Genomic DNA, 10,343 nt, shown 5'->3' on the forward strand with positions numbered 1-10,343 from the left:
TTCTCTCCCACTACTGTATTCATGAAGGTTATATAATAACCCAAAAAACCAGAAATCACATTATTCAATCTCGTGGAAGCTGGGGAGATTAGAACCCAAAAACCCCGCAACCCGGGGACTCTCAGAAAGCGGGATTGACGCTGGGTTGATATTTTTCGATCTCGTGCATGTATTTGTGGAAGAAGGGGTGGAGAGAAATGATGTCACGTTCAGAGTGCGACATTTTCTTGTTTTGTCATCGAATTTGGGAAATCGACAAAACAACCCACCAGCCGTGAAGGAGAGCCTAGGATTAGGGAAATCAAAGTCGCCTCTGGCTTATGGCGTTGGAAACAGCAGGGGTGGGAATTCCGGGAACTATAGGGGTTGGGACGATGGTTTGAAATCATCGAACGATTTAAGGAGGAACTAGTCGACCGGTGACTTTAGAGGTGTAGGTGGTCATGGTGGTGTGGTGGATGGAGCAGGCATGTGGGCCAAGGTCCACAAATTTAAATATTGGGGAGGATGGGGCTCTTGGCTCACTATCGAAACAGAGAGAGTGGGGAAGAGAGAGAAACATGGAGAATAGGGTAAGGGTAGAATAGAAAAGAGAAAGAATAAAAAAGAATAAAATTGATTAAAAAGTATTAAAAGCAAAAGGGAATGTAAATGGAAAAAATGAGAGTCGGAAAATTAGCTCCATTTTTTAATTATCCAAATATTAGCTTTATAATAATTTATTTTAAAAAATTAAAATAGTACGTCATGTGCCAATCGTGTTACTTTTTCAACGGAATAGTGGATGAAATTCGAAAAAATTGGGCCATTCGAAGCCAAAGTAAAAAGGTAAATGTTTTTTTTTTTTGAAGGCCAAGTGAAAATTATTCTTTAGATAAGTAAACAGATTTATTCAACAAAAGTAGGTGGTGGAAATTAATTACAAAGCAAATAGAAACCACAGAGAAGTGGACAATAGAACTGTAGTTTAGAGTTTAGAGAAACCTAAAACTGTCAAACACGTCAATAGTATTACCCGAGGGGCATAAAAAAGAGAACATATCATTGAACAAAATCATAAAAAAAAAAAAAAGGAAAAAAAAAAAAAAAAAGGTTCTTCAGATAAATTATTGTTTCAAAAAATACACGGGGAACCTAAAAGCGAAGATTGGTAATGCACCGATTGAATGGAGGATTCTTGTTTCCCGTGATTACTAAGATAGTAGTGGCAATGAATCTTTTGATGAAGCAGTACCACCATTGAAACCTGATCCTGTTGATTCAGATGCAACATCCCAAGGACAGTCACAAATTAATTCATTTCGGACATATTCAACCTCTTCCTGATTTTGTTGCAGCTTAGAAGCCTTAACTGATTTTTGAATCCACTCCAACGCCATCGCCACTTCTTTCATCGTAGGTCGTCTCTTTCCACTTAAATCCAAGCATCTCTTTGCAAGGGTAGCAACTGCCAAAATGTCTTCCGTTACACCCTCTTCCTTAACCTGAGCATCAACAATATCAAACAGACGGTTCTCCTCCATTGAAAAATTGAAATATGCAACTAGGCCTCTGACTTCTGGTGACCTTGCTAAAGAAACCAGCTTTTCTCCAGTCAAGAGCTCAACAAGAACAACTCCAAAGCTATACACATCACTCTTATCTGTAAATTGATTAGATTGGAAGTAGTCAGGGTCCAAGTAACCGAATGTTCCATGTTGATGCTCAAAAATGGTTCGGCACTTTGGAGCCCAACTTAGTGATGATGTGTGATGGGTGAAGGTGAGGACCTTCACCAAGTGTGTGAGGATTTGGGCAAGCAATAAATATACAGAAGACAAAATATACGTGGTTCACCCTTAATGAATGGGCTACGTCCACGGAGAAGTATATTCTCACTATAATAATGTATGTGTTTACATTTGTACATGGGGTTGAACCCGAATATAAAGGGAAGAAGGGAGAAACCCACGACTAAAGAGAAAGCCCAGCCCATGGATCGATCTCTTCCTAAGTGGAGAATGGTCTCCTTTTATAGATGAGGGGGAGTCTACACATCTTGTAATATTCCAATGTGGGACTCTTTGCTTTGCCTAGAGTTGCTTCTAGTTGCTTGGTCAGATATGGTATAAACAGAAGTCCCCTAAGTTCTCAAGTAAGGAGGTACTTCTTAGTTGAGGACTTGTAATTTTCAATGCACTGACTGAGCAACACCTTAGTCTTCTTTCGAGTAGTGTGGTGTGGATGGTGCCGTTTGTTATAGCACTTGGAGCTGTGAGTAGACTTTTCTGCCGTTGCCGCTTGGTAATTTTGGGTGGCCATTAAAAGGCTGCACTCAGATTACCGTTCGGTATAATTTGAGTAAGCCACTGAATCCATATAGATCGCATGCACCTCTCTTAGTGTGATGGAGTAAGTGGGTGCCGAACGATGACGGGGTGCCGAAGGCATCGCTCTCGCCGAATGATGACGGGGTGCCGAAGGCATCGCTTTCGCCGAATGATGACGGGGTGCCGAAGGCATCACTCACGTCGAATGATGACCGGGTGCCGAAGGCATTACGCTCGCCGAATGATGACGAGGTGCCGAAGGCATCGCTTTCGCCGAATGATGACGGGGTGCCGAAGGCATCACGCTCGCCGAATGATGGCGGGGTGCCGAAGGCATCGCTTTAGCCGAATGATGACAGGGTGCCGAAGGCATCGCTCGCGCCGAATGATGACGAGGTGCCGAAGGCATCGCTCGCGCCTAATGATGACGGGGTGCCGAAGGCATCACTCACGTCGAATGATGACCGAGTGCCGAAGGCATCACGCTCGCCGAATAATGACGGGGTGCCGAAGGCATCGCTTGTCCCAAATGATGACGGGGTGCCGGAGGCATCTCTTACGTCGAATGATGACGGGGTGCCGAAGGCATCGCTCGCGCCTAATGATGACGGGGTGCCGAAGGCATCGCTCGCGCCTAATGACGAAGCTTGTAAAACAAACTTACCAATGGTTATTGCCGATGGCTAATAATCTTGGGTTTTTCCTTTTGTCGTGTATGTCGATAATCTTTACCAATAATTATTGCCGATGGCTAATAATCTTGGGTTTTTTTGTTGTGTTGGCATGAATGCCAAGTGCCACAGGTGGGCCTCCACTAGATTAGTGGTTACTACCGAAGATTTTAATAAGGCTTGTAGTGCTTATTTTGGATGAACCCATGCATGTGCCCCTTTTGAGAGGTGGCTGGGGCCACTATCAACTCAATATGGCTCTGAGCAATGAAGCCCACAATTCGGCCGTGGGTAGATGATTTTGACTACTGATGGTGAACTCCAATTTTTGAGAATGTTGGGGTGCCGTTCGGCAAAGTGAGGCATGCAGATTTGGGTCTGTGCTTTGCCATTCTGATAGACCATTCATTAGAGAGCTTTTGTCCAGCATGGTGGTGCGGCAGAGCTTCGTGGTTGCTTTCAGCACTGGTGGTACCAAACGGTAATGTCGTTCGGAACTCTTGGATGGCTTGAAAGATTGTGGTATTGAAGAGAGGGAGTGCAGAACGGTAATTTGGTTTGCTAGCCCTGAACAGGGACGTTCATCCTCTGTGGGGCACCAATCGGAAGCTACCGAAACTAAATTGTCGATCTCTCGGAGGTCTGGGTACGTTGCTTGATTCAGCATAAGGTTGCCGTTCGGCAAGTTTGGCTGGAATCAGCCCTAAGAGCTAGGCTTCGGCATGCTGCCTACCGTTCCGCTTAATATAGAGCCAAAGAGCTTCAGCAAGACTGGTTCCGAAGGAGGCTTTAGGCAAGATCATTGAGGACATACAATTTTCGAGCGCCCTCCTAGGTTCTGCATAGCCATTGCCGTTCGGCAAGGGAGCCGGGCCGGGATTGGAGCTTGGTGGTTTCGGCAAAGGGTGAAAGCTGGTGGAGCTGGGTTCGCAAGGGTTGGGCCTAAGCCTGCAATTCGGGTGCTCCTTGGAGCTAGTCTTGCTTCGGTAAGGAGGACTTGGATCGGTTTTGGTTTTGTGGGTTCGCAAGTCCCAGTGTTCGGTAAGTGGTGAGCTCGTTGAAGCAATTCTTGTGAGGTTACTGCTAGACTCGCACCGGGCTTGCCGTTCGGCAAGATTAATTGGGAAGGTTTTGTTACTTTGGAGCCGGGCCTGCCTTGGAGCTGGCTTCACGAGTTAGCGATTTTGGTGAGCCTCCTTGCCTTTGCATAGTTTTGCCGAAGGGTAAGGCATCACCAATAGGTTTTGGGTGCCTTGAGAGGTTGTGGCAGAGATGGGGAGGAGATAGTGCGAGGTGGCGGCGGTCCATGCTCTGGTTTTTGGAGAAACATAGCATGGCAGAGAGCCACTTCTTCTTCTTTGCTGTTTCAGGTTTGGCCAATTGGTTGACTTGGCTGATGGAGTTCCGAACGGCATGCTGCCACTGCCAATTCGTAGTAGATTTATCCACATTTGCTGAATTATGTTCAACTTGCTAGCCCTTAAATCATAGAATGACAGTGTGCCAAGCTTCTGATTTAAGTGATGGAGGGTGCTGGGTGCCTTGAGAAATTTCTTGGCGAGGTGTGCCATATTTTGGAGACAATATGTGAGGTGCCGATCTGAAGCTCGTACTTTGTCTTCAGATGGTGGGATTTTTCGTGGCTTCCTTTGTGCCTTATGTGCATCAGCATGCTGGGCTGTAATTAGACCGATGTCCATGTGTATTTTCACCATGTTGGCCCACCAATGGCTTTTATTCTGACCACAATATAGGCTTTGCTTATTCTCATATCTCAAGTTAAATTGGCTGGTAATAAATATGGTGTGCTTGCAAGTATATTGAAATAACGAAATGCAAGAAAAAGGAATCTTATCTTTCGGGGAGGATGCATGTGGGCATCCTTCATATTGAAACATTGGTTTGCTCCTTGGCCATGCAAAGTGGTGGCAAGACATTCAGCAACCGCCAAATTGGTGCTATTGTCAATGTGTTTTCTTCACTTCATTTAAATAATTGAAATTGAAACGTGGGCTTCCTTTGGATTGAAATGGTGGCTTGTTCCTGGCTATGTAAGCCATGCAAAGTGATATTCTAGATGAATATTTGGCAGCCTTCAAACTGAGACTCCTCAAAGTATCTGAAAGGTGGGTTGCTTCAGCAAATACATGTCTTTGGCATATTGGTGCCTCGAGATCTATGGTGGCTTCGGCACGTATTGTGTTAAACAATAAGCTTAAAAGGTGATGATTGAAAGGGTGCCGAAGGGCACTGAAGGAAGGGAGAACGACAAAGGCTTCTTGTGTCGATTCCCACAGACGGCGCCAAACTGTTGATGCTCAAAAATGGTTCGGCACTTTGGAGCCCAACTTAGTGATGATGTGTGATGGATGATGGGTGAAGGTGAGGACCTTCACCAAGTGTGTGAGGATTTGGGCAAGTGATAAATATACAGAAGACAAGATATACGTGGTTCACCCTTAATGAATGGGCTACGTCCACGGAGAAGTATATTCTCACTATAATAATGTATGTGTTTACATTTGTACATGGGGTTGAACCCGAATATAAAGGGAAGAAGGGAGAAGCCCATGACTAAAGATAAAGCCCAGCCCATGGATCGATCTCTTCCTAAGTGGAGAATGGTCTCCTTTTATAGATGAGGGGGAGTCTACACATCTTGTAATATTCCAATGTGGGACTCTTTGCTTTGCCTAGAGTTGCTTCTAGTTGCTTGGTCAGATATGGTATAAACATTCCATATACTACTGTGGTTAGGTGTGTTTGATCAATGGAAACTGATCTTGAAGTCCCAAAATCTGCAACTTTTGCTCTGTACTCTTCATCTAAGAGTATGTTTGTAGACTTGATGTCCCTGTGGTAAATTGGAAAACCCGCTGCTGAGTGTAAGTACGAAAGAGCTCCTGCAACTTCTGCCACAATCCTCAAGCGCATTTGCCACTCCTCATTTTGTTGATGGAGATACTGATAGATAGTCCCTTTAGGAATGAATTCATAAACCAAAAGAGGAACTTCGGTCTCCAAGCAGCAACCCAGGAGCTTAACCACATTCCTGTGGTTAATTTGTGAAAGAATGACAATTTCGTTGATCAACTGTGCAACTTCACCTCCGTCAACTACTTTAGACTTCTTTACAGCAACAATTCTTCCATCCGTCAACATTCCTTTGTAAACGGTACCTTGGCCTCCCTGGCCAAGAATTCTATCTACATTATAATGGTCTGTGGCTGTCTCTAACTCCTTTGAATTGAACAACTTAATCTTCTCAACATTTACTTCACCAGAAGACAATTGTTGCTCCAGCAGTTAACCACCATTTTGTTTAAATAACTTCGCCTTCTGTTTAATGGCTTTTCTTTTCTTTATGACTTTGTACAACCACCAGGAAGCAATGAGCAGAAACAAGAATCCAAGACCGCTGCCGATACTTGAACAACTCAACAAAATAAGAAAGGATAACTGCAACTTGTCAAGTAGAAACTGTTTCCTATTACATATATAACCAAAACTATTTTACTTTTTTTGTTCTTTCTGAAGGAGAACTAGTGGAGGAGATGCTAAAATCTCAATCTCTGGATTATGTTGAGTTTCATTATGATTCTGGGAATTGGTATATGGTTGCTCTTCTATTAATCCAAATCATCTTGGCAATTCTAGATTATGCATTCTTATATCAGAGGGTGTAGACTTTGTGGTGCAGGGCCATACCTATAAAGATGACTTTAACCTTCCAGTTGCTCTTCAGCGGGTAGCATCCGTAGTCCCCAACCGAATTCACACATATGAAGTGTTCAGGGCAGCGCCGGTCCGGAAGCTCACATTCGTTGATGTCTGGATTAATATGTATTGAAACAAATTTAAATTGATGGTAAAATCAACTGCCATTAGAGATTATTTCTATAAAGCATGGACAATGGTGTTAGAGGTTTACCTTGACATCCATCAAGAAGATAGGGATTTCCTTTATAGCCTCTTCTGCAGGAACATTCAAGCCTCGACGATTCATTTATAGAAGAGCTGTCATAGTAGCTTCGGCAGTAAGGCTGGTGTGAGCCATAAATCGTCGTCAAATTTGGTTCAAAAAAGGTTCCATACACATCGGTTGTGGAGTGAAATAAGCTCCATTCTAGCATCACCGGAACATAGTCCATTTCTCTGATGGCAGAAAAGTTTGGGGAATTATTGCCAAACCAATCACTGTCTGCTAAGAATGCGTAGTGACATGAACTCTGTGTCCTATAATTTCCATAATCCTGGAAACTGGTACTGAAGTCAGAGAGAGATGAAGGGAGGGCTGCCTCGCAGGTATCACTCCTATTTGTTGAAATGTTACATTCGGAACTGCATCCACTTGAAATAACGTAGCCATTTGAGTTTGAGGTGATTGTGGCCATAACACCACAACCCACTGCAGTGAATATGTTCTTCTGGGAATATGCAAAAGGGGTTCCCTCCAAGTTGGCTGTTTGGCGGCTGATTGGCTTGTTGCTGCAATTAGAGAAGGTGATTGGGTTTCTGACCCTTAATGTGTATTCTTCCACTGAAATTTCTTGCACCTCCAGATTGGTACGGTTCAAGAAAGGTGTCGGATTTCCAGTAGAGTTGTCACAGATTATTTGGAACCAGCCGTCGTTAATGTAACAACCTGTTCCAATTCCAAAAGGATTTCGATTGACAGTTAGGCCTTGATATGGGTGGTTGTGCTAGTACTGGACTACTCATAGACCACCAGAACAGAGTAAACAGAATAATATGGGAAAGCAACTGGACAACCATTCTGCTTTTTCTTCCTATATTATTAACCTATATCTGCAGTTTCTAGTAGGAAGCTTGGAGTTAGCTAGCAAAGCCAATGATTTTCAACTCCCAATCTTCCCCAGAATAAATATAAAGAAGGTCTAGCAGTTGGTTCTGTGCACTTTCCTTGTGCTTGGATCTAGTCCTCTCTTACCAGATCAAAGGAAACAGTATTGTACTTGGTCTGACTTGTCTCTTTAAAATCTATTTTATATATGTTGATGTTATGGAGGAATTGTATAGGAAATTGAGATAGGGAGAAAGCATATAAACTGATGTTGTTTTCATTGAATCTTTTGCTCAGTATATTACATAGGGGTGGGCACTCAAACCGGCGAATCGGAAATCCGAGCCGAATCGCACCAAACTAAACCGGAAAAAAACCGAGTTGACCAAAAAGTCAAAAACCGGTCAAAAACCGAACCGGACCGGTTTGGACCGGTTCCGAATCCGGTTCCATGTCTTCAAAAACCGAACCGGGCCGAACCGAACCGGTGAAACTAAAAAAATATATAATTTCAATATATATTTATATTAAAAAATAATTTAAAAATAATAATTTTTATAATCTGGTTCAAAACCGAACCGCAACCGGAACCTGACCGAAACCGGTTCAAACCGAATCGGACAATTTTTGAAATTTTTTTATTAAAACCGAACCGAACCAAACTGGATGAATAGTATCGGATCAGTTCTAATTTGAGACAAAAACGGTCCAAATCGAACCGTGCCCACCCCTAATATTACATGTAAGGAGGGTGCCTTATTTTATAGGCAAAGGCCTTGGCTATGGAAAGGAAAGCATCTGAAGGTGCATGAAGTTTCCTTCCGACATGTGGGCTCCACTTTCATCATTTTACAATACTCTCTTTTGGAGACCACCATGTGTGAGATATGCCTCATTAAAAACCTTGCTAGTAAAAATCATGTGGGACAAAAAACTGGTCGAATGAAAAAAAGAGTACATAACCATGTATAACATAAAATTCTGTGTATATTGACACGCGTGCGACACTGCCTCGTTAAAACCTTGCCAAGAAAAATCCAGTGGGATAAAAACCTAGACGAAGGAAAAATAGTACAGTGTGTGACCCCTGATGTTTGGCAAAATATCTTTAAGCCAAATTGTTGTTCATCTTTCTGAATATCATAGCTGGCACTACTTTAGTGAGTCAATCTTGTAATATTGTTAGATGCTCCCCCTAAAGAATATCTCCCCTTGAAATCTTCATGACTAACTATTTTCCAGTAGGCGACCATAGAAATTTTCAGAATCCGAATACCCAACAAAAATCTGGGCTATTAGTAAGTTCACTTGAAAAAATATGCCCGTATATGGTGTTATGTGGAGATAGCATCAAATATGCCTTACATCATCCCAAAATGATGGTGATGAAGTTGAGCTCTATCTAAAAAATACAATATCCAATCCAGTATACTTCTAGAAAAATATTTAAGTGCCAAACGGTTAACCCACACAAAAATATTTCAATACTTTCTTAGTATAAGCAAGAATCTCGTTGGTATAATGCTCAATTTTCAGGCCGAGACAAATATTTCTTGAACTATTCAGGAGTTTTAATATGTTGCAAACATATTATAATCAATATACTCACTGATGCAATTTATACATATTAGTATTAAGTACAGATTTTGTGCTTCAAGCACATGTCTACAGACTTGCTTCATGCAATTTCAATCCTTCAATGATTTTATTTTAGGGATTATACTTTATGACACATTATATAGCTTTAACCCAGCTATTTATACATCTTTTAGGGAATCACTTCTGGTGATAAGCTCCGTGCATTTAATAACCCTTAAAGATAACATGTTGGTCTCCGTAAATGTGCAATAAGGAGGCACAATTGAATCTGTAAATATGGAGAAACCTAACATCCTTTGTTTCTGCCAGAAACATTGTGTCATACAAAGTGGGTATATTCCCTTTTTATTCCAAACACCCAAATATAACTTTCAATATTAACATCCTTTGGGGTTTGTACTATGGGTTTGTTCTTTCACGTTCATTCTCATTTGTAATGGAATTGCCTCTTTCCATTTTGGCCAATGATATTGTCAACTTTTAATAATTGAACGTGGTTCCAATCAACATAGCCCATTGATGATTTGAGTAGCTACTCCAAAATCAAAAATTGTCATTCATCAATTCATGATCCCACCATTCTCATGTGCATGTGCATACATCAATTATAAGCATTTCTTTGCTTTTGGGTACCCAAGCCACTTCAGGGGGCTTTTATTGTCTCTTTCCAGACATACATCTTTTATAGGATGAATTGTGTGAGAATGTGGATCATAACCTCCAATGGAGCGTTATTTTACAGTAGGGCATGGATAATCTCCATTTAGGGAGTTGGAACATTTAGAACCCATATATCTGTCATGTTGCAGGCATGCGACAGATTAATACATACATGTCTGCTACGCATTAGGCATGCACCATATCAATATTAACATGTTAAAGGATTGTCCTTTCGGGACTTCAATCCATATCATTTGCTACGCATCAGGCGTGCATCATATTAATCACTTATATACCCAT

At 42.0% G+C, this 10,343-nt stretch overlaps 1 pseudogene; it reads right to left on the reverse strand.

Annotated features, from left to right (window-relative positions):
* LOC18783286 lies at window positions 870–10,343 on the reverse strand (annotated as a pseudogene).

This window comes from Prunus persica, chromosome G3 (genome assembly GCF_000346465.2).
Source record: "Prunus persica cultivar Lovell chromosome G3, Prunus_persica_NCBIv2, whole genome shotgun sequence".
NCBI lineage: Eukaryota > Viridiplantae > Streptophyta > Magnoliopsida > Rosales > Rosaceae > Prunus > Prunus persica.